The sequence below is a fragment of the Protopterus annectens genome, chromosome 1.part1, assembly GCF_019279795.1.
Source record: "Protopterus annectens isolate FY-2018-M chromosome 1.part1, PAN1.0, whole genome shotgun sequence".
In the NCBI taxonomy this organism is placed as follows: domain Eukaryota; kingdom Metazoa; phylum Chordata; order Ceratodontiformes; family Protopteridae; genus Protopterus; species Protopterus annectens.
In genome coordinates, this window is record NC_056726.1 from 1252765878 (window position 1) to 1252788976 (window position 23099).

Below are 23099 nucleotides of genomic sequence, written 5' to 3' on the forward strand. Positions count from 1 at the left end.
GGGTAGAGACATCCAAAGGGATGGTGTCTGATAAATCACTAGAAACCACAGTAGTAGGCAAAACTTCTGAGGCCGATTCAACTAAGGTAGCAGGAGCCTCAGTAGTAGTCATGGATTCGGCTGAAGATTGACCGGTTTTCTCTGTTTCGGCCGAAACCGAGACACTCGCGTCTTGCTTAACCGTGGTTTCGGCCGAAACCGCGGACCGCGAGTGTCGGTCTTTTTCTTTGCGTTTTTTAACAATTTGGGTAGTTGGATGATCCGACGGCATAATGTACGCAAAATCTGAGCCGAAAAACTGTTCAGCAAACTCCGACCGACGCCTAAGCGTTTGTCGGTTGAAGGAAGCACAGGCCGAACAGGCTGCTATGTCGTGGTCTGGGCCTAAGCAAGGCAGGCAGTAAGAGTGGAAATCTTTATGAGGTATTTGTTTCCCACAAGTTAAACAGTTATTGACTTTTCTGACATCGGCTGAGGCAAGAAAGAGTCCCCAACGGGGTACTTAGCTTTTTAGAAGTCTTCGAAGTAGTATTCGGTAGTAGTAATCTCTGGATCTGACCGACCGGCACTTGTGAACAGCTTCTGCTTGGCGCCACGGCAAGAAAGACTGAGGAAAATGGCGTCGGCTGATGCCTTTATACCCGAAGACCAGCAGAGATGACGTCGGGTGAAGTGCGACATCAGCCGAAGCCGGACCCAGACTTTGGAATCCGGCCGACAGAAGGGCTGCCTGACGACAGGACAACCCATTTGTTATGACTGCAGATGCATCCTTGAAGGACATCTGCAGTGGCGAATCCTGCTCTGGATTTTGAGTGAAGAGGCAAGTGGTATTGCTTGGTAAAGGTGTGCACTGAACTCCAAGTTGCAGCCTCCAAAATTTCCTTGGTAGGTACTCCTCTGAGAAAGGCTGTCGAAGTGGCTGTAGCCCTGGTGGAATGTTGTCTAATGTTATTAGGGATTGATTTTCCATGCTGAGTGTAGCAGTAACGAATACAGTGTCCTATCCATTTGGATATAGCCTTGCCCTGTGATCCTGCAGCATATGCTACAAACAGATACTCAGTTTTCCTGAAAGCTTTTGTTTTGTCCAACTAGAAGCGAAGCTGCCTGTGTATGTCCAAAGAGTGCAGAAGTTTCTCCCCTTTATTCTGGGGGTTTGGATAAAAAGTTGGCAAATGGATGGTTTGGTTAAGAGCCACACTAGATGCCACCTTTGGCATAAAGGTAGGGTTTGTCGTTAAAGAAACCCTGTCCTGATGAAAAATTATAAAAGGTTCCACTGCCATTAATGCCTGTAGCTCTGAGACTCTTCGTGCTGAAGTTACTGCCAGGAGCAGAGCTGTTTTCCATGATAAAAATTTTAGATTGGCTGGCTCAAAAGGTGGCAGGGTAAGTTTTTTCCAAAACGAAATTGAGGTCCCAAGTTGGTGTTGGTGCTCTCCGGGGCGGTCTTATGTTTTTAGCCCCACCTGAGGTACTGCTTTAGCAAGGGATGAGAGAATAAAGGAGGATCCATGTTGTAATGTGCTGAAATGGCAGAGGTGTGGATCTTAATTGACGAGAAGGACAGGCCTTTGTCCAGCATCTCAGTTAAGTATTGTAAAATCTGAGGAATGTTTGGGACAAGAGGGTCAAGGCTTAGAGCCTGGTTCCAGGCGCAGAATCTCTTCCATTTTTCTGAGTAAGCTTTCCTGGTGCTAGGCCTCCTGGCCTCCAAAATGACATCCATAACAGCTTTAGAGAGAGGTGTTGCCCGTTTGACTAATGAATCTGCCATGCAGCCAGGTTTAGGGTTTTGAGCAGACCGTGCAGGATCGGATTGTTTTGTTGAGTCAGAAAGTGTGGAATTTGAGGCAAAATCCATGGTGGGCCTTGAGCTAAGTTCTTTAAGATTGGGTACCAGTGCTGGCGTGGCCAGTCTGGAGCAATCAGGGTCATCTGTGGTTTTTCTTGTCTGCCTTTTAAGAGTACCTTTGAAAGGAGAGGCAGTGGTGGAAAGGCATAAACTTTTAAGCTTTTCCAGCTGAACCAGAGAGCATCCACTTTCCATGCTTGCGTGTGATAAGACCATGTGCAGAATTTTTACAGTTGGCAATTCAGAGGGGAGGCAAAATGTTCTATGTCTGGGCATCCCCATTCTTGCGTTACCATGCTGAAGATTTGTGGATTCAATTTCCATTTGTGAGGGTCCATGATATTTCTGCTTAGATCATCTGCCAGAGTATTTTTCTTTCCTGGCAGGAATTGTGCTTGCAGATGAACTTGATACGTTAGAGCTGTGTTCCACAAGGTCATGGCTTGCCTGCATAAGGGATAAGAATGAGCGCCCCCTTGCTTGGTTATGTACCACATTACTGTGGTGTTGTCTGTCTTTAATAACTGTCCTGGATGCACAAGGTCCTTGAAAACTGTTAGGGCATTTTGAACAGCCAACATCTCTTTTTCACTGATGTGAAGAAGCATCTGGTCTGTGGTCCACTTGCCCTGAATGCATTTTCCTGCCATGTGTGCTCCCCAGGCGTAATCCGAAGAATCTGTTGTTACAGTCTGCCTGGCTGTGGGTAGGGTAAAAGGCTGACCCTTGTTTAGGTGACATGCCTGTGCCCACCATCGAAACTCCTGTTGTAGGCAGGGAATCATTGGTATTACTGCTTCTAAACTGTGAGAGTGTTGAGTCCAAACACTTTTTAGGTACCACTGTAATTTCCTCATATGCAGTCTGGCATATGGTATTAGTGGTATGCAGGATGCCATGAATCCCAGGGCCTGCAGAATTTTTCTTGCAGGGAGATGGGACTTTTTTAGCAGTAACTGAAAATACTGAGTTAATTGAATTTGTTTGTCTGGCGTGAGATAAGCCATCTGGGCCATTGTATTTAAGCTGGCACCCAGGAATATAATCTGTTGTGAGGGCACTAGTTTTGACTTATTTTCGTTTACTGTGTACCCTAGAGAAATTAGCAACCTTTTTACAAACGCCAGATGCTGTAAAAGAATGTCCTTTGTCTCTGCTTGAATAAGGCAGTCGTCCAGGTATGGACATATTTGAATTCCTTTTTGTCTGCAAAATGCAATTACTGGTGCCAGGCACTTTGTAAAGACACTGGGCGCAGTACATAAGCCAAAGGGCAGTGCAGAGAATTGGTAGTGCATTGTACCAGCTTTGAATCTGAGGTATCTTCTGCAATTTTGTCTGATAGGGACATGCAGGTATGCCTCTGAGGTCCAGAGTAACAAGCCAAGCCTTCTTGCCCAGCATGGGTAGAAGCTGTTGTAATGTCAACATTTTGAATTTCCGAATATCCAGGAATTTAGAATTGAAAGGTCTAGTGTGGGCCTCCTGGCCTTGTCCTTTCTGGGGATCAGGAAGAGTCTTGAGTAAAATCCTTGTCCTTGTTCCTGTTGTGGTACTTTTTGAATAGCTCTCATGTCCATGAGATATGTTTTTGTGCCTCTGCCCATTAATTCTGTGGCAGGTCTGGCATTCCTTTTAGCCTTGGTAAAGTATGAAAGTGGAACCTGTAACCTTGAGACACAATATTCAGAACCCATTTGTCTAGGGTGATTGTTTGCCAGTTTTGAGAAAAAAGTGCTAGTTTTTCCTCTAAGGGGGCTGCCAAAAGGGAAGTGCTTGGCGTACGAAGAGGGGGAAGTCATTGGGACTGTTTCCTGTAAGGTTGTGACTTGTCCTCACCTCCTTTTGGGGTTGAGATGCCCCACTGTCGTCTGTTAGAGCCTTGGGGTTGAGATCTGCCTCTTGGGCGTCTGTATACTGCCTCTCTGTGGCCTGTCTGACACTGGAAAGGACCAATTCTTTGTTGGCCAATTTCTGCTAAATCAAGGTGGCTGTACCTGTAAGAAATCCTTGACTGTTTGCATAGTTTAGCTTTATCCTCCATTTTCTTTAACACCTCTTCTGCCTTAACACCAAACAAGGTATCATGCTGTAAAGGAGCATCAAATAATTTTGCCTTAACATGATCAAGTAAACTCTGTTCTTTTAACCAAGCATGTCTTCGAATCACAGAACCTGTAACTGCGGCTCTACAAGAGGCCTCTAAAGAATCAAAACCACATTGCAGAGTATGTTTTCCCACCTGTTCAACTGCATGCAATAAATCCTGCATTTCTTTACAGTCAGGAGCTTCTGAACTTGCAAGCATTTTCTGTTTTAACTGAGCCATTAAATATTGTTGGTACTTAAGCATGTGAAACTGGCAATTTAAAGCCCTTACTGCTAAAGTTGCAATAGTGTAAACTTTCTTCCCCTATCTATCCAAAGCTCTGGAATCTGTCAGAGGGTACTGGATTTTTTGCAATGGAAGCCTTAACCCCTTTTGGACCCTGGGAAATAGTTTCTGGATCAGCAGAAGGGCTTTTATAAAGAAACTTGTGAGAGTCAGGGACTCTATAATACCTATCTGGCTTGACTGGTGCAGGGTGCAAAGAATCAGGAGATAAGCTGGATTCAGAGAACATATCATCCACAATATCTAGCACAGGCAGAATAGCCAGGGGCCTGTGCTGAGGCAATAAAAGGAAATCCTTGAGCCTTTTCCTGAATTCTGAATAATCCTGACTTTCCCAATGGAAATGCTCCCTCATGGTATGTAAAGTTTCCCCAAAGAATAATCCTCAGGAGGAGAGGCTGAAGGGATAGATTCTTCAGCATCAGAGTCCTCATAGGGGGGTAGAGAGTATCCCTGGTCTGAAGAGGAATCAGAGAAAATGAAAACCTGATCAGAGGAATCATAGTCTGTATCCTGCCTAGGCCTTTTCTCTGGAGGGGAATGGGAACCCCCGATTAGAGTAATGGAGGTCTTCGACCATTTTAAGCATCTGTTTCTTAGGCATGGAGGACTGTCCAGGAGAATGCTGTACTTGCTTCTTTGTCTTTAATGGTACTTTTGTCTTGGCTGTTGCTTTAATGGTAAGTTGTGAAGGTCTGAAAACACCCTCAGAAGCAGATGCCTACTCAGCGGCTCCGGACCCATCTGAGGGTTTAGTTTCCGTAGGTCCTATACCTCGAGTTTCCAGAGGCCTAGTTGTCTCCACGTGGGAGTCGGAGGCAGCCTGTGGCTCTGAGGTAGCAGGTGTCTGCGGCTGCGAAAGCGCTTCACTGAGAACCGGCGACTGGCCTAGAAGAGATTTCGTCTGTTTTGGACCTCGGATGCCTGTCTTTATCCTTGTCTCTGCGTTTTTTCGGAATTGCAGTCGGTTGATCAGACGGCATAGTATAATTGAACCTTCGGCTAAAGTAGTGCAAAGCAAAATCAAAACGTCTTTTTATAGCGCATTTGTTAAATCTAGCACAAAACCGACTAGTGACGTCGTGATCAGGGTCTAGGCATGTAATATAGTAAGAGTGGAAGTCCTTATGAGGTATTTGCTTCCCACAAGAAATACAATTATTAACTTTTTCTGACATCGGTCTGAAGCAAGAAAAAAGTTTTCCCAATGGGGTACTTAGCTTAACTGAAGACTTCGGATCTGAAATTCGACTTCAAAAATCTCAGGAGACGGCCGACCGGCACTTGCGAACTGCTTCTGCTTCAGGCACTGCGCAGCAAGAAAGACTGAAGTAAATGGCGTCGGATGCATCTTGTATACCCCTGGCGCACTGACGTCAGGGAAGAAGCGACAGCAACCGAAGCCGGACCAAGACTTTGGAACTCTGGCAGACTGCGGCACCGCCTGACGGCAGGATAAGCCAAGTGTAATGACTGCAGCAGTGTAACACGAACATCTGGATGGAGATTGGAGAAGGCAGAGAAGGGGTAGCTGGACCAAGGCTTGGTACTTTGTAGGGGGACGGAACTTTGTAGGGGGATGGTGTAGAGAACTGCAAGCTGGAATTGCATTCTAAGGAACTTCATTCATCATGTATCAACATCTTGTTTGCTTAGGCTTCTGGAAGACTGAATACAAGCAACCACTAAAGATGGTCTCAAATACCTACACTCCTGGAGTATTGGAGTGTGCAACCTCGGACTCACTTATTCTGGACTATTCAGGACTGAGAAAACGAGGGACAGACCCAAGAAACAGCCAGGTTACACCATTTTCAGATCTGGTCCATCAGCAGCATCTGATCCTGTGAAAATTTCTTCAGATTTTCAGCATCTGGACTTATCCTTTTATCTTATCCTCCTCTTCTTTCTCCTTCTCTTCTCTCTCTTTCCAAAAACCATATTAGATCTGGTCCTCACTAATATGGGAGAGTGCTGCACACCCCCTACTGTAATGCCTTCCCTGGTCAGGTCAGACCACAAAATGATCTCCTTTTGAAGTAAAAATTAAACCTGGACCTCCAACTAAACCTGGAATATTCAGAAACTATTATAAGACTAACCTCCTGCTATTAAGTGAGAACCTGGCACCATTTCAAACCCCCATAAACCCTGAGAACAATGCTGCCTATGCAGAACTGTTTACAGAAACCCTGTAGAAGCATGTTAATAGCTGCACAGAGGCAGCTGTACCCACCAGGAAAAAGTGTAGAACTAACAAAAAACAAGCCACCCTGGTGGACTCTCAAAATCAATAGGCTGTATAAAGTACAGTTTTGTACCTACCATAAATGTAGATGTCCGATAGGTATGCATCTGCAGTCCTTACATATGGGTTGTCCTGCCTCAGGCAGCCCTTCGGTCGGCCGGATTCCAAAGTCTGGGTCCGGCGTCGGCTGATGTCGCCTTTCCCCGGCCAGAGCCTGGTATAAAGGCGTCAGCCGACGCCATCTTCCTCAGTTTTTCTTGCCCCAGATGCCAGGTGCCCTCTAAAGAATGCTAAATTTTGGAGAAATGAATAAATTCCAATCATGCACAACAATAAAAAACAAATACAACATAAAAGATAACCCCAGCTAGCTAACATGAGGGATAGGTACCCAAAGAATACCACTGAGGGGTAGGAGGGAGGGCAAATCTGACTGCAGATGCATACCTATCAGACATCTACATTTATGGTAGGTACAAAACTGTACTATGTCCTTCAAGGATGCATCTGCAGTCCTTACATATGGGTAGAATACCATAGCCAAGCTGGGGGAGGTAGGACCTAAGAAAAGGATGGTGTAAGCTAACATGCCCTGCAGGACTGCAGTAGCAAAGCCTGCTCTGGATCTGGAATATAAAGGTAAGTTGCAATGCTTGGAAAATGTATGAACAGAGCTCCATGTATCAGCTTCTAAAATGTCCTTTGTAGCCACCCCTCTTAAGAAGGCTGTGGAGGTGGCTGTTGCTCTGGTGGAATGAGGTCTGATGTTAGCTGGCACAGCTTTTCCATGAAGAGAGTAACAGAATCGAATGCAATTTCCTATCCATTTTGAAATGGTTTGGAAATTGCTTTTCCTTGTACACCAGCAGCATATGCTGCAAACAGTTGGTCAGTTTTTCTGTAAGGCTTAGTTCTGTCCAAGTAGTAGTGCAACTGTCTGTGAATGTCCAGGGTATGCAGAAGTTTCTTCTTTATTTTGTGGATCTGGAAAGAAAGTAGGCAGGTGGATAGCTTGGTTCAGTGAAACCCTGGATACCACCTTTGGCATGAATGAAGGATTGGTTCTCAAAGAGACCTTATGGAAAATGAGAAATGGTTGTACTGCCATGAGGGCCTGTAACTCAAATACTCTTCTTGCTGAGGTTATGGCCAGAAGGAAGGCAGTCTTCCAAGACAGGAATTGCAGTTCTGAAGATGCTGCTGGTTCAAAGGGAGGTAGAGTTAATTTTTCCAACATGAAGTTAAGGTCCCATGTAGGCACTGGTGATCTCCTTGGAGGGTTGATGTTTTTTATCCCTCTTAGAAACTGCCTTAGCAGAGGATGAGAAAATACAGGTGGATCAGTGTTGTACTCTGCTGAAATTGCTGAAGCATGAATTTTTATGGATGAATAAGAAAGGCCATTATGGAGCATTTCAGCCAAGTATTCAAGGATATGTGGAATGCTCATCACTGTCGGATCCTGACCCTTTGCGGTGCTCCAGGTTCAAAATCTTTTCCATTTTGCTGAATATGCCTTTCTTGTGGAGGGCCGCCGAGCTTCCATGATGATATCCTTTACCCTCTTGGATAGTTTATCCTGGCGAGGAGTCAAGGTATTTTCCAGGCTGTCAGCTGCAAGGTTTTTAGACTGGAGTGCAGAGTTTTGTAATTGTGCTGTGTCAGAAGTGGCCATTGTGGTAGGGGCCACGGTTTCGTGCGTGACATGCTCTTTAACAGTGGTACCAGTGTTGTCTTGGCCAGTCCAGAGCTATCAGAATCACTTTTGGTTGCTCTGTCCTGATCTTCAGTAAGACCTTGGTCCTTAACGGAAGAGGTGGGAATGCATATACTGACAGAGCCTTCCAGCTGAAGGATAGGGCGTCCACTTTGCATGCTTGAGGATGGTATGTCCTTGTGCAGAATTTCTTCAGTTGATGGTTGTGGGGGGAGGCAAAAAGATCTATGTCCGGCCTTACCCATGCTTGTGCTATCTGAAGAAAAATGTCTGGATGCAACATCCATTAGTGTGGATCCATGTTGTTTCTGCTTAGGCTGTCCGCCAGTACATTGTCCTTTCCTGGTACAAACTGGGAATGCAGCTCTATATTGAGGTTTAGGGAAAGTTCCCAAAGATTCATTGCCAGCCTGCAAAGAGGGTAGGAATGGGTACCTCCTTGCTTGTTTATGTACCACATAACTGTGGTATTGTCTGTCTTTATTAGCAGGTGACCTTGATGCAGGAAATGTTCGAAGGCCTCAATTGAATGCATCACTGCCAGCATTTCCTTTTGGTTGATGTGAAGGCGCAATTCCTTTTGTGTCCATTGCCCTTGAATACATCTGCCCTTCATGTGCGCTCCACATCCATGGTCTGAGGCGTCCGTTGTAATAGTTTGGCTGATTTGAGGCTTGCTGAAAGGCAGACCCATGTTTGACTGGCTTGCTTGTGCCCACCACAGAAATTCCTTTTGGAGGCATGGAATGAGGGGGATCAAAGCTTCTAGGCTGTGACTGTTGAGACCATAGACTCCTTCGGTACCATTGTAGTTTCCTCATATGCAGCCTTGCTTGTGGAATCAGAAGAATGCAAGATGCCATGAAACCCAGGGCCTGCAGGATTTTCCTTGCAGTCAGCTGGGTTTGTGTTGTCAGTTTTCTGAAATAATCCGGTAATTGTTCTTGTTTTTCTTCTGTGAGAAAAGCCATTTGGGTGTTTGTATCCAGCTTTTCACCGAGAAAAATTATTCGTTGGGATGGAACAAGTCTTGATTTCTGAATGTTGACTGTGTATCCCAAGGCCTGTAGTAGGCGGATGGCATAGTTCAAGTGTTTTACCAATGTTTGTTGGCTGTCCGCTTGTATAAGGCAGTCGTCCAGGTATGGGTATATTTGAATCCCCTGAAGTCTGCAATGTGCAATTACTGATGCCAAGCATTTCGTGAATACTCTGGGTGTAGCAGATAAGCCAAAGGGCAATGCTGAGAATTGATAATGCTCTGAACCTGCAAGAAATCTGAGGGGTCTTCTGCAACTTTGTCTGATAGGGACATGCAGGTATGCCTCCTTGAGGTCTAGAGTTACCAGCCAGGACCCCTTGCCCAGCATGGGAAGGAGTTGCTGTAAGGTCAGCATTTTGAATTTTGGCACGATGAGATAAGTATTCAGTGCGGACAAGTCCAGAATAGGCCTCCATTGCTTTTCTTTTCTTGGAACAAGGAATAGTCTGGAATAAAATCCTTGGCCTTGTTCTGTGTAAGGAACCTTTTCTATTGCCTTCATTTGTAGTAGTTTGGAAATTTGCTTGAAAGCCTCTGCCCTTTGATTTGGTGGCAGGTTTGGCATGCCTTGTCTTTTTGGTAATGTATGAAAATGGAATCTGTATCCTTTGTCTATTATTTGCAGTATCCATTTGTCTTTTGTAATACTGTGCCAATTTTCTGAGAATAAAGATAGCTTTCTGCCCAAAGGTGCTTCCAATTGAGCCCTGGTTGGCGGAGTCAAAGTCAAGTCATTGAGTTTGTCCTTGTGCAGCAGTTGAAGGTCCTGCGCTACCTCTCTCTTGTTAGGAGGCTGCCATTGACGTCCTCTGTAGGAGCCTCGAGCTTGCCCTCTACCTCTGGCACGCCTCACGCCTGTTTTTGCCTCTTTGAAATCTGTCTGTCTGGAAAGGACCTATTCTTAGAAGGCCAATTTCTGCTGAATCTTGGTGGTTGGACATGGAGAAAATCTTTGACTGTTTGTACTGATTTAGCCTTTTCCTCAAATTTCTTTAAGACCTCTTGAGCCGTGGAACCAAATAACTTTTGTTTTTCCAGTGGTGCATCCAGAAGCTTTGCTTTAACGTGATCTGGCAGTGTTTGTTCCTTCAGCCAAGCATGTCTATGTATGACTGCACCTGTCCTTGCTGACCTACATGAAGCTTCCAATGCATCATAACCACACTGTAAGAAATGGTTGCTAACCTGCTGAGAGTTATGCACCAGATCCTGAAGCGCCTTGCGGTCTAGGGGTTCAGGCGAGGATAGTTTTTTATGCAATTCATCTAACAGATACTCTTGATACTATATCATATGGAATTGACAATTTAAAGCTCTCCTAGAAAGAGTGGAAGTAGTATACACTTTTTTACCCCATCTCTCTAAAGCCCTGGATTCCCTTTCAGAAGGAAGTGGATTCTTGGCAGTGGTGGTTGTAACCCCTTTAGGGCCCTGGGAAATAGTTTCTGGGTCAGCAGAGTGGCCCTTGTAAAGGTATAGATGTGAGTCTGGGACCCTGTAGTACCTGTCAGGTTTGACAGGAGCCGGAGGAAGGGAGTCAGGGGAAATACTAGACTCAGAGTATACATCTTCTATAACACTTAAAACAGGAGGAATAGCCAAAGGTCTATGCGGAGGTAAATGTAAAAAAGTCCTTAACCTCTTCCTGGAATCAGAGAATTCCTGGCCTTGCCATTTGAAATGCTCTCTCATGGAGTGAAGGGTCTCCCCAAAGGAAAATTCTTCAGGGGGGGGGCCGAGGGAATAGATTCCTCTGCATCAGAATCCTCGTAGGCCGGAAGGGCCTCCTCCTGGTAGTCTGAAAGGGCAGAGTCATCTGAGGCCTCATCTGAAGACTGGGGATCTGTCTGCTCAACCCTGGGCCTTTTGCCTGGAGGTGGATGAGAGCCCCTGTCTGGATGTGGCTGAGAGCCCCTGATTAAGGAAATAGGGTCTTCAGCCAAACTTAAAATTTGTGAACCGGTAGTGGATCCCTGAGGAATAGCCTTGGGAGGGAGAGTTTATGGCTGTTTAGCAGCTTTAGCCCATGTAAAGGCCTTAATGGACATGGATACAGGAGGTCTGGCTGCCCCACGTGCTGGAGTAGTTTTATCAACAGAAATGGTGTCGGATATTTCCTGAGCACCGGTTTCAGACGGTAATTCTATGACCGACCCAGTGATGGCCTCCGGCACCGAAGTTACCGGCTGTGCGGTGTCGTCGGAAGCGGTAGAGATTCGGCTTCAGTAGAGACAGAGACACTCGCGGTAGGCCTAGGCGTGGAGTCGGCCGAAACCGCGGACCGCGTGTGTCGGTCCTTATCCTTTCGTTTTTTGGGTAAATGAGCTGTCGGAAGCTCCGACGGCATGATATAACAGAAATTTTCCCAAAAAAATTCCTCTGCAAACTCTGCCCGACGCCAAAGAGTGCACTTATTGAAGGAAGCACAGGCCGAGACGTCGTGGTCTGGGCCTAGGCAGGGTAAGCAGTAAGAGTGGAAATCCTTATGAGGTATTTGTTTCCCACAAGATAAACAATTATTAACTTTAACTGTTTGATCTGACATCGGCTGAGGCAAGAAAGAGTCCCCAACGGGTAGCTGAAATCACAGAAGCTGGCCGACCGGCACTTGCGAACTGCTTCTGCTTCGGGCACCTCGTGGCAAGAAAGGCTGAGGAAGATGGTGTCGGCTGACGCTTTTATACCCCAGGCGCTCTGACGTCGGGGAAAGGGGTGACATTAGCCGACGCCGGACCCAGACTTTGGAATCCGGCCGACCAAAGGGCTGCCTGAGGCAGGACAACCCATATGTAAGGACTGCAGATGCATCCTTGAAGGACATCAGGAGGAAGAAAATCATGGCAAAAATTAGGAGGTGCAGCACCCAGCAGGATAAAAGCACTCTTATCAAACTAAACAAACTCAGAGGACAAATAGTCTACTAAAGCCAAATCTGAGGCAAGTTTGGCCTTCCAGGCCAAGGACAACCACAAAGCATTCTTTAGCTATGTCCACAACCTCAAAGGCAATACACAATTGTGTGCAGACCTCATTGTAAGTGGAACCACCTGCACTAAGCCAGAAGACATAGCAAACCTCTTGGCTGAAAATTCAGCTCCAACTGTACCCCCCCCCAACCTTCCCTCAGGAAATATCATCAAATATAATCCCCCTACTATCACAAGGGAACAGGTCCTTAATGCTCTTTTGAGACCAAGAACACTGCATCAGTGGGATGAGACATTATCCCATGATGCCTTCTAAAATGCATCAGGGCCTCTGGGATTACTATTTAACTTCAGCCTCCAAACAGGTTTTGTGCCTCATGAATGGAGAAAGGCAACAGTCATCACTCTGCACACAGGTGGGCCATCTACTGACCCTGGGAATTACAGACCCATAAGTCTCACTAGTCTTGTATGTAAAGCTATGGAAAGAATCATGGAGATGATCAGTAGAGATATAGTAAACCTCCTGACACATGACCCAACCCAGTTTGATTTCAAGGGCAGGTCATGCCTACTCATCCTGTGGGAATTCTTTGAGAACGTCACCAAAGCAGTGAATGAGGGAAAATTTGTTCACCCTGCCTACCTTGACCTGGCCAAGGCATTTGACACAATATCCAACTTGGGCATTGTTGACAAACTCGAGGTTTGGTACAAACCCGTATGTTACTCGGTGGATAGCCAACTGGCTCACAGACAGGACCCAGGAAGTTAGAATTGGGGAATCCACCTCTACAAAGAGGCCAGTCTCAAGTGGAGACCCTGAGAGATCAATCCTTGGACAGCTTCTTTTTGGCATTTACGTCTCAGAAGTCAAGGCCAATGTCAGTGGTCTCTGACTGACTAAATTTGCAAATAGCAAATTAAGAGCCGTCATTGAATTTCACACTGACACAAATGTTCTCCAGGAGGGGCTGATACAAACAACTGGTGTCAGAGCCATGGACTAAAACTAAATGTCAAGCAGTGCATAATAGTATCCTTTGGGAAGTCATCCACCCCTGGTAACTATCATATTGACAACACACCCCTTAGAGTTGACCCAATAGTCTGGGACTTAGGGACACACGTAGATGGTAATCCAGCCTTTCACCATCATGTGTCTGCAGTGGTGAAGAGATTATTCTATATTGCACAACTTATAAACAACAGTATGCCATCAAAGTCCAAGGAAGTCATTGTTCTACTGTATTCGGCATTCATCAGAGCTATCATTGAGTACAATGCCCCCTTTGGTATGTACCTAACCAGGCATATCAAACAACTGAAACATCCACAGAGGTTGCTCACTAAAAGAATACAGGGCATAAGTAAAATGTCTTATGCAGGCCCCCTCAAGGCCCTATCACTGTATTCTGTCTCCTACAGGCTTTTGAGGGGACATCTATTCCTGGCATACAGGACATTGTCAGACCCCACTCTGATGGACCTCCTCATATTCACAAAACAAACCGCACCAAAATTACCAATTCTAAAGACTTAAAACTTGCCTGTGATATAAATAGGTCCTGCTGGAGAGATAGGTATGTATCCCAGAGACTACCATGTGTATGGAACAGGCTCCTCATCCATATGAAGCAGAGTTCCTCCCTAACCCAATTCAAGTGCAACTTGGACATTTGGATGGGAAACGGGAAATTCAACCCTGGTTTGGCACCTATGTCTCTAATGGAGACAGGTAACCTGTAAATGGTTAATCTCCCAAACCTCTGCTTACACTTATCAAGGGTATCAGAACATGTCAGAGATTTGGGATGCATGGCTAGGCTTAAAAAGGCCCTTGTGGTCATTAGCCTAGTAAACACCTATGAACTTGTCTTTGGGTCGCATCCTCCTCACTGGCTGGAAAAGAGGCAGCGGACAAAGCAGAAGCTCTATGAATCGCAGACCCAGTCTGTGGAAGGAGAAGGCCCTTGACAATGAGCGTCTTCATTCTAGTCTAAAATGCTCTGGAACTGAAAGGGGTACAAGCTTGACACTGTGTCGAAGGGGGCAGCGCCCAAACAAGCCACACAAAGTATGTGTGTGTGTCCACAGTCTTCACACCTAAATCCTTTGCTGTTAGAGATACCTTACCTCAAAGACTATATTTGTTTGCAAAAATTTTGGACTCTACACGATGTATCCATAACAGAACACCTAGAAAATATGCACTATGTTAAAAATTTAAACTAGTATCTTTAATACACTATACTAACATGACAGAAAAAAAAACACTAATGCAACAAACTCTTAGATCAATATCACCTAGCAACCTTACCAGCCTAACTGCCTATCCTACCAAAAACCATCAGAAACTACTAGTAAAAAAAAAACGAAAAGAAAAGAAAACAAAAAGAAAAAATCTCCCTTACATTAACAAAAAACAAAAAAAAATATATATATATATATTTTTTATTATAATTAGCTTTTGTAATACTTGCTGTTTTATAATATCTGTAATAACTTTTGTTTTAACTATGTATGATTTTTTGGCGCTTTTCTCCCCGGGCCTCTACTGAAAATGGACATGTATCCAGCTAGACTAGCCCGGTCAACAAAATGTAAAATAAAATAAATAAAATAAAATAAATAAATAAACTGGACAGAAAAATATCTGTAGTGGGAGGAGTAAAGACATCACTGAAATATTGTACTTGAAGAGCCCACATAAGACATGACCAAAGGTCTTCAGGCAGCAAATGAGATTTGGAGTACTAAGGTGGAGCACAGAAGTCAGAATCGGAGAACAGAAAAGATTCAAAGTCAGTGCAGAGGTTGGATCCGACATTCCATGGTTGAATAAAACAAAAATAGACAAAGTACAGTTGTGTACACTTACCATAAATGTAGATGTTAGAGTGTCTTCACTGTTGCAGTCTTGACTGTAGGGTTCTCCCCTGCCGGCAGGCAGTCCTCGGGTCGGCCAGAATCCCAAAGTCTGGGTCCGGCGTCGGCTGCTCAACCATGCTCCCTGACGTCAGAGCGCCAGGAGTACAAAGCTGACAGCAGACACCATGTTCTCCAGTTTTTCTTGCCCCAGATGTCAGGAGTTCCAAAATGAGTAAGGTCCCATAACCTTTGCAAATACACCTCAAAAGAATGGTGAGAAAGGAAACCAAACAAAGGTAAAAATAAGAGGGGACAGGAGGGAGGGAAACCCAGACTGCAACAGTGAAGACACTAGAACATCTACATTTATGGTAAGTGTACACAACTGTACTATGTTCATCGTGTTTCACTGTTGCAGTCATGACTGCAGGGTAGAATCCCAAAGCAGAGTGAAAGGGAGGTGGTCATAAAGTAGAAGGGGCGGCTATAAGGCCCTGCAAGACTGCAGAAGCAAAGCCTGCCCTAGACTTAGAGTAGAAAGGTAGATTGTAGTGTTTTGAAAAAGTATGCACTGAACTCCAAGTTGCAGCTTCCAAAATGTCTTTGGTAGGAACTCCCCTGAGGAAGGCAGCTGAAGTGGCAGCAGCTCTGGTGGAATGAGTCCATATACTCCCTGGGATTTGCTTTCCATTGTGTGAACAAAATCTAATTCCATGAGCAATCCATTTAGAAATGGCCTGTTTTGAAATGGCTTTACCTAGAGAACTTGAAGCATAAGAAACAAACAATTGCTCTGATTTTCTGATGTCCTTGGTTCCGTCCAGGTAAAAACGTAGTTGTCTGTGTACATCCAAGGAATGTAAGATCCTTTCCCCTTTATTTTGAGGAGTGGGGAAAAAGGTTGGCAAGTGAATAGTTTGATTTAAAGCCACTTTGGAAACCACCTTAGGCATGAATGTAGGATTAGTCCTTAAAGAAACCCTGTCTTGATGAAAAATAATATAAGGTTCTACAGCCATAAGAGCTTGCAACTCTGAAACTCTCCTGGCAGAGGTCAAAGCTAACAGGATAGCTGTTTTCCAAGATAAAAACTTGATGTCAGAAGAGGCAGCAGGCTCAAAAGGAGGTAAGGTGAGTTTTTCCAAAACACAGTTGAGATCCCAAGCAGGAATGGGAGGAGATCTAGGAGGTCTTAAGTTCTTAGCTCCTCTGAGAAATTGTCTCATGAGCTAGTGGGAAACTATTGGAGGGTCTGCATTATAATGAGCGGAAATAGCAGAGGCATGTATCTTAATGGAAGAGAAAGAGACCCCCTTTTATGTAGGAGATCTGTCAGATAAAGTAAAATCAAAGGAATGTTAGGATGAAGAGGATCAGAATCCTGAGCCTGCATCCAGGAACAAAATCTTTTCCATTTTCCTGCATAAGATTTTCTAGTGCTAGGACATCTGGCTTCTAAAATGACATCCATAACCTGCTTGGGTAGGAGAGAATGAATCAAAGACCCTGGATTAACCAGGCCGCCAGGCTGAGAGTTCTGACATGGGAGTGTAGAACCTGACCCTGATGTTGGGACAGAAGGTTCGGAGTCTGAGGTAAAACCCAAGGGGGTTCCAGACATAGGTTCTTTAGAGTTGGGTACCAAAACTGTCGAGGCCAATTTGGGGCCCAGCAAGATTATCATCTTGGGCTTGTCCTGTTTTATCTTTAATACCCGTGGAAGAAGAGGAAGAGGCGGAAAGGCATATCCCGAGAGGTTTCTCCAACTGAATGATGGGGCATTCACTTTCCAAGCTTCTTTGTGGAAAGTCCTGGTGCAAAAATTCTGCAGTTGATGATTGAGATGGGATGCAAAGAGGTCTATGTGAGGACATCCCCAGACTGCTGTTATCCTGAATAATTTGGTGTCCAGCATCCACTAGTGTGGATCTGAAAGGTTTCTGCTCAGACCGTCTGCCAGGAAGTTTTGCTTTCCTGGTACAAACTGAGCTTGAAGGTCCAGATTGCAAGCTAGAGCTGTGTTCCATAAATTCATGGCTAGTCTGCAAAGGGGGTAGGAATGAGATCCCCCTTGCTTGTTTATGTACCACATAACTGTGGTGTTGTCTGTTCGTTGTAGAAGATTCCTGAAGGCCCACAGAGCTTTCTGAACGGCTAACATTTCCTTTAAATTAATATGTAGGTGATCCTGATCCTTTGTACAAAGGCCCTGCATACAGTTGCCCTGAAAATGGGCTCCCCATGCATAATTTGAGGTGTCCGTGATTAGTATCTGAGTGGCAGGAGGCAGACAGAAGGATTTTTCTTTGTTTAGAGTACATGCCTTGGACCACCAAAGGAATTCCTTTTGAAGACAAGGCAGGACGGAGATCAGTATGTCTAAACTGTGGCAATGCTGAGACCATACACTTTTTAGGTACCACTATATTTTCCTCATATTTAGTCTTGCATATGGTACGAGAAGGATGCAGGAGGCCATGTAACCCAAAGCCTGCAGGAATTTCCTTGCAGATAGCTGAGTTAAAGTTGCCAAGGTTTTGAAAGTTGAAGCCAGCTGTAATTGTTTTTCGTACGTCAGAAATGCCATCTGGGTTGTTGTGTTTAGAAGAGCACCCAGAAAAGTTATCTGTTGCGAGGGTGTCAAATTTGACTATGTTGACAGTGAATCCCAGGAACTTGAGAAGTTTCTGAACAAATTCTAGATGCTGGAGTAAGACATCCTTGCTGTCTGCCTGAATAAGACAATCGTCCAGATCTGAATTCCCTTCAGTCTGCAATAAGCTACTACTGGAGCCAGGCACTTGAAGACCCTGGGAGCAGTAGACAATCCAAAGGGCAGCGCAGAGAATTGATAATGCCTCGATCCGGCCTTGAACCCGAGGTATTTTCTGCACTCCTGCCTGATGGGAATGTGTAAATATGCCTCTTTTAAATCCAAAGTCACCATCCATGCATTTTTGGTCAGCACTGGAAGTAGCTGCTGTAGAGTAAGCATCTTGAATTTTGGTATTTCTAGAAAAGTGTTCAAGACTGACAGATCCAGAATGGGTCTCCATGAATTTTGCTTCCTGGGGACTAGAAAGAGCCTTGAGTAAAAACCTTGTCCCATCTCTGAAAGCGGAACTAGTTCTATGGCTTTCATAGCCAAAAGAGCTTCCACCTGGTTTAAGGCTTCTGTCCATTGATGTTTTGGAAGACCTGGCCATCCGCTTGGCCTTGGTAGGGTATGAAAATGGAACTTGTAACCTCTTAAAACCACATCCAGAACCCACTTGTCTTGGGTTACATGAGTCCAATTTTGGTGAAAAAGTGAAAGTTTTCCTCCGAGAGGGGCTTCCAGGCAAGAAGTTCCTGCAGCCCAACAGAGGGAGTCATTGAGTGTTTCCTATGGGTTTGCGACCTGTCCTCTCCCCTTCTAGGGGTGGAAGCAGTCCACTGTCTTGGTCTATAAGAGGCTTGTGTTTGAGGCCTTCCTCGGGAGCGTCTGTATCTACCCCTCTGAGGCCTGTCTGTATTGGGAAAAGACCAATTTTTAGTAGGCCAATTCCTGCTAAATCTGGGTGGCTGTACTTGTAAGAAATCTTTAACTGTTTGCATGGATTTCGCCTTGTCCTCAGTCTTTTTAATCACCTCTTCAGCTTTAGATCCAAACAAAACATTATGCTGAACAGGAGCATCCAATAATTTAGCTTTTACTTGAGCTGGCAAATTTTGTTCCTTTAACCATGCATGCCTTCTAATGACTGTGCCAGAGGCAGCAGCCCTACAAGAAGCCTCCAAGGCATCAAATCCACAGTGTAAACCATGCTTCCCAACTTGTTCAGTGGCATGCATTAAGTCATGTAATTCCTTATCATCTGCACAGGCGGAAATGGAAGTAAGCTTTTGTTTTAAAACAGACAGGAGAAATTGCTGGTATTTCAGCATATGAAACTGAAGTCCTAATGGATAAAGTAGCAGAAGTGTACACTTTTTTGCCCCATCTTTCTAAAGATCTGGAATCCTTCTCAGTGGGAATGGGGTTTTTAGCAGAAGCGGCCTTAACTCCCTTAGGACCCTGAGAAATGGTTTCAGGGTCAGCAGTAGGGTTCTTATATAAATACTGGTGGGAATCAGGAACCCTGTAATATCTGTCAGGCTTAACTGGAGCAGGAGGGAAAGAGTCAGGGGTTAAGTTAGCCTCCGAAAAAGCATCATCCACAATATCCAAAATAGGAGGAATAGCCAGGGGTCTATGTTGGGGAAGAAGAAAATCCCTTAGTCTTTTCTTAGATTCCGAATACTCCTGTCCTTCCCAGTGGAAATGTTCCCTCATTTCATGCAAAGTTTCCCCAAAAGAGAAATCCTCAGGGGGAGAAGCTGAAGGAATTGATTCCTCAGCATCAGAATCCTCATAAGGAGGGAAAGAATATTCCTGGTCAGAAGAAGAAACTGAAGAAACAGAAGCCTGATCAGAGGGAGTCATAATAAACTTCCTGCCTTGGCCTTTTATCTGGAGGGGGATGAGAACCCCTAATCATAGTAAGTAAATCCTCAATCATCTTAAGTAACTGTTTCTGTGACTTGGGAGCCGGATCAGAAGAGGCCTGTGTGCAGTCTTTGATTTGGAAGGAGTCTTTGCCTTTGTCTTTGGCTTTGCCTTTATCAGAAGCTGAGTAGGCCTGAAAACCCCTTCGGAAGCCGGTACCTGCACAGCAGCTCCGGACCAATCCGAAGGAGCATTGTCCGAAGGTCCTGCAATTGAAATATTCAAAGACCTAGATGGCTCCTCGTGGGAGTCCGTTTTGCCCATCGGTTCCGAAATGGCTAACGACAGGGGCTGCAAAAGCGCCTCACCGACGACGGCCGAACCTGAAGCTGGCTCTGCTTGTGCGATATCGTCAGATTTGGACCTCGGAGGCCTGACTTTGTCCTTGCGTCGTTTGTGAACTCCGGTAGCTGGAACCGTATCAGATGACATTTTGTAATTAAAACGCCTACCGAAGTAATGAACTGCAAAATCGTACCTTCGTTTAATTGTACGCCGATTAAATCTAGCACAAAAACAACAACTAGCTACGTTGTGGTCAAGGCCTAAGCAAGGAATACAGTAAGAATGAAAATCCTTATGAGGTATTTGCTTCCCACATGAAATACAATTATTAACTTTTTCTGACATCGGACTGGAGCAAGAAAAAAAGTTTCCCCAACGGGGTACTTAGCTTTGAGTAGGAGAATAAAATCTTCGGACTGAAGTTTTGTTCAAAATAGATTTTCAGGAGTCAGCCGACCGGCACTTGCGAACTGCTATCACCGCACGGCAAGAAAGACTGGAGAACATGGCGTCGGCTGTCAGCTTTGTACTCCTGGCGCTCTGACGTCAGGGAGCATGGTTGAGCAGCAGACGCCGGACCCAGACTTTGGGATTCTGGCCGACCGAGGACTGCCTGCCAGCAGGGGAGAACCCTACAGTCATGACTGCAACAGTGAAACACGAACATCACTGGATCACTAATTCTAATGCAGCAGTGATTGCTACGAAAAAAGTACAGTTGTGTACACTTACCACAAATGTAGATGTTAGAGTGTATTCACTGTTGCAGTCATTACATTTAGGGTAATCTGCTGGCAGGTTGCCCTCAGTCGGCCTGAATATCAAAAGTCTTGGGTCCTGCATTGGTTGCTGTCTCTTCTTCCATGATGTCAGGTCGTCAGGGGTATAAAACAGGCAGCCGACACCATTTTCTTTAGTTTTTCTTGCCCCAGATGTCAGGTGCCCCCCAAATGGGGAGCAGAAATGTATATACATATATAACTATACATACATGCAATGGTTACACCACCAACTTTACCTTCATCTAAAAGCAAATACACCACAAAGGCTGTACAATGTAGTGAAGGAAAGACGAGTTTGTAGAATAAAGGGGGATGGCGGGTGGGTAACCCGGACTGCAACAGTGAATGCACTCTAACATCTACATTTATGGTAAGTGTACACAACTGCACTATGTTCTTCGTGTTTCACTGTTGCAATCATTACATTTGGATAGAATCCCAAAGCTATGGATGGGAGGCTGGAGCTAAATAGCATTAGGGTCGGCTATAAGGCCCTGCAGAACTGCAGTGGCAAAGCTTGACCTAGAGGAGAGGCAAATGATAATGCTTTGTAAAAGTATGAACAGAACTCCAAGTAGCAGCTTCTAGAATGTCTTTGGTTGGTACCTCTCTGAGAAAAACTGCTGATGTAGATGCAGCCCTGGTGGAATGAGACCTAATGCCCTTGGGCACTGGTTTACCATAATGCAAACAGAGGAAACTATTTCAAAGTGGATAAGACACTGCATTTGTCTGCTTTGAAACAGCCTTTCCCTCTGATCCTGCAGCAAATGCCACCAGTAGCTGCTCAGTTTTTCTTAGAGATTTGGCCCTCTAAGTAGAATCTTAGTTGTCTGTGCACGTCCAAGGAATGCAGAATCCGCTCCCCGTTGTTCTGCGGATTTGGATAAAATGTTGGCAGGTGAATAGTTTGGTTAAGAGCCACACTGGATACCACCTTAGGCAAAAAAGAAGGATTGGTCCTGAGGGACACCCTGTCTGGGTAAAATATAATAAAAGGCTCCACAGCCATGAGGGCCTGTAGCTCTGAAAACCTTCTTGCTGAAGTGATTGCCAGAAGTAAAGCTGTTCTCCATGATAAAAACTTTATATCTGCAGTAGCAGCTGGTTCAAATGGAGGCAGGGTGAGCTTTTCCAACACAAAATTGAGGTCCCATGCAGGAACTGGTGATCTTCTAGGAAGCCTTAAATTTCTGGCCCCTCTAAGATACTGTTTTAGCAAAGGATGAGAAAAGATCGGTGGCTCTGTGTTGTAATGAGCCGAGATGGCAGAGGCATGGATTTTTAATGATGAAAAAGATAGGCCTTTGTCAAGGATCACAGTCAAGTACTGTAAAATCTGAGGAATATTTGGCTTTGCTGTGTCAGTTCCTTGTGCTTGGTTCCAAGCACAGAATCTCTTCCATTTATCAGCATAAGATTTTCTAGTACTAGGCCTTCTGGCTTCCAAAATGACATCCATCACAGATATACTGAGAGGTGTTGCTTGAATAACTACATGATCAGCCATGCTGCCAGGTTCAGAGTTTGGAGAGGATTATGCAGGACCCGATTGGTTTGCTGAGACATTAAATGAGGTATTTGAGGCAAGTACCAAGGAGGGAGTTGAGACATATTCCTTAGGATTGGATACCAGTGTTGGCGGGGCCAGTCTGGGGCAATTAGAATCATTTTTGTTTTTTCTTGTCCGACCTTTAGTAGGACCTTGGGAAGAAGAGGCAGAGGAAGAAAGGCATAAACTGATAGGTTTGTCCAACTGAAGGATAGGGCAGCCACTTTCCACGCTGGTCTGTGATAAGTCCTTGTGCAGAATTTGTCCAGTTGATAATTCTGGGGAGAGGCAAATAAATCTATGTCCGGGCTCCCCCATTTCTTTGTTATCACGCTGAAGACCTGTGGATCCAGTTTCCACACGTGAGGGTCCATAAGGTTTCTGCTTAGGTCGTCTGCCAGAGTATTTAGTTTTCCTGGCAGGAACTGAGCTTGAAGATGTACTTGGTAAGTCAAGGTTCATAGGTTGGTACTAGGCTATCGGCCCTCGGGCCTATACAAGCCTAGCCATAACATATCCCTGGCTATTTCTTCTCAGAATATTTACTTCCCTGGTCCCCTGTCTAGCAAGGTGACTGATGTGATCCCTGGGGTGAATATCCCATCTCCCATCCAATCAACAAGGTTCCTTTTGAAGCGGGCCAAAGAGGCGCTCAGCTTGACATGTATTGTCAATCTATTCCAGAGTATGGCGGATCTCTGGGTCAGGAACCTATCTTTCCAGCATGTTTTGTTCATTAGGACAACCAGGTTTAGATCCCTGGAGCGTGCGTCGCTGAGGGATTGGGATTTCTTTAACTGGAGCATGTCCAACAGCTCAGGGTTTGACATGGCCTTATATGTTAAGCAGAGATCACCTCTGAGTAGGCGGTATACAACAGACTATAGATAGAGT

The 23099-nt window shown here is 45.0% G+C and overlaps 1 protein-coding gene across 5 annotated transcripts in view; it reads right to left on the bottom strand.

The window, feature by feature from the left end:
- LOC122809699 (zinc finger CCCH domain-containing protein 13-like) overlaps nucleotides 1-23099 on the bottom strand; it is a 1891555-nt gene that overhangs the window by 1211042 nt on the left and 657414 nt on the right. The gene's annotated exons all lie outside the window — the stretch shown is intronic.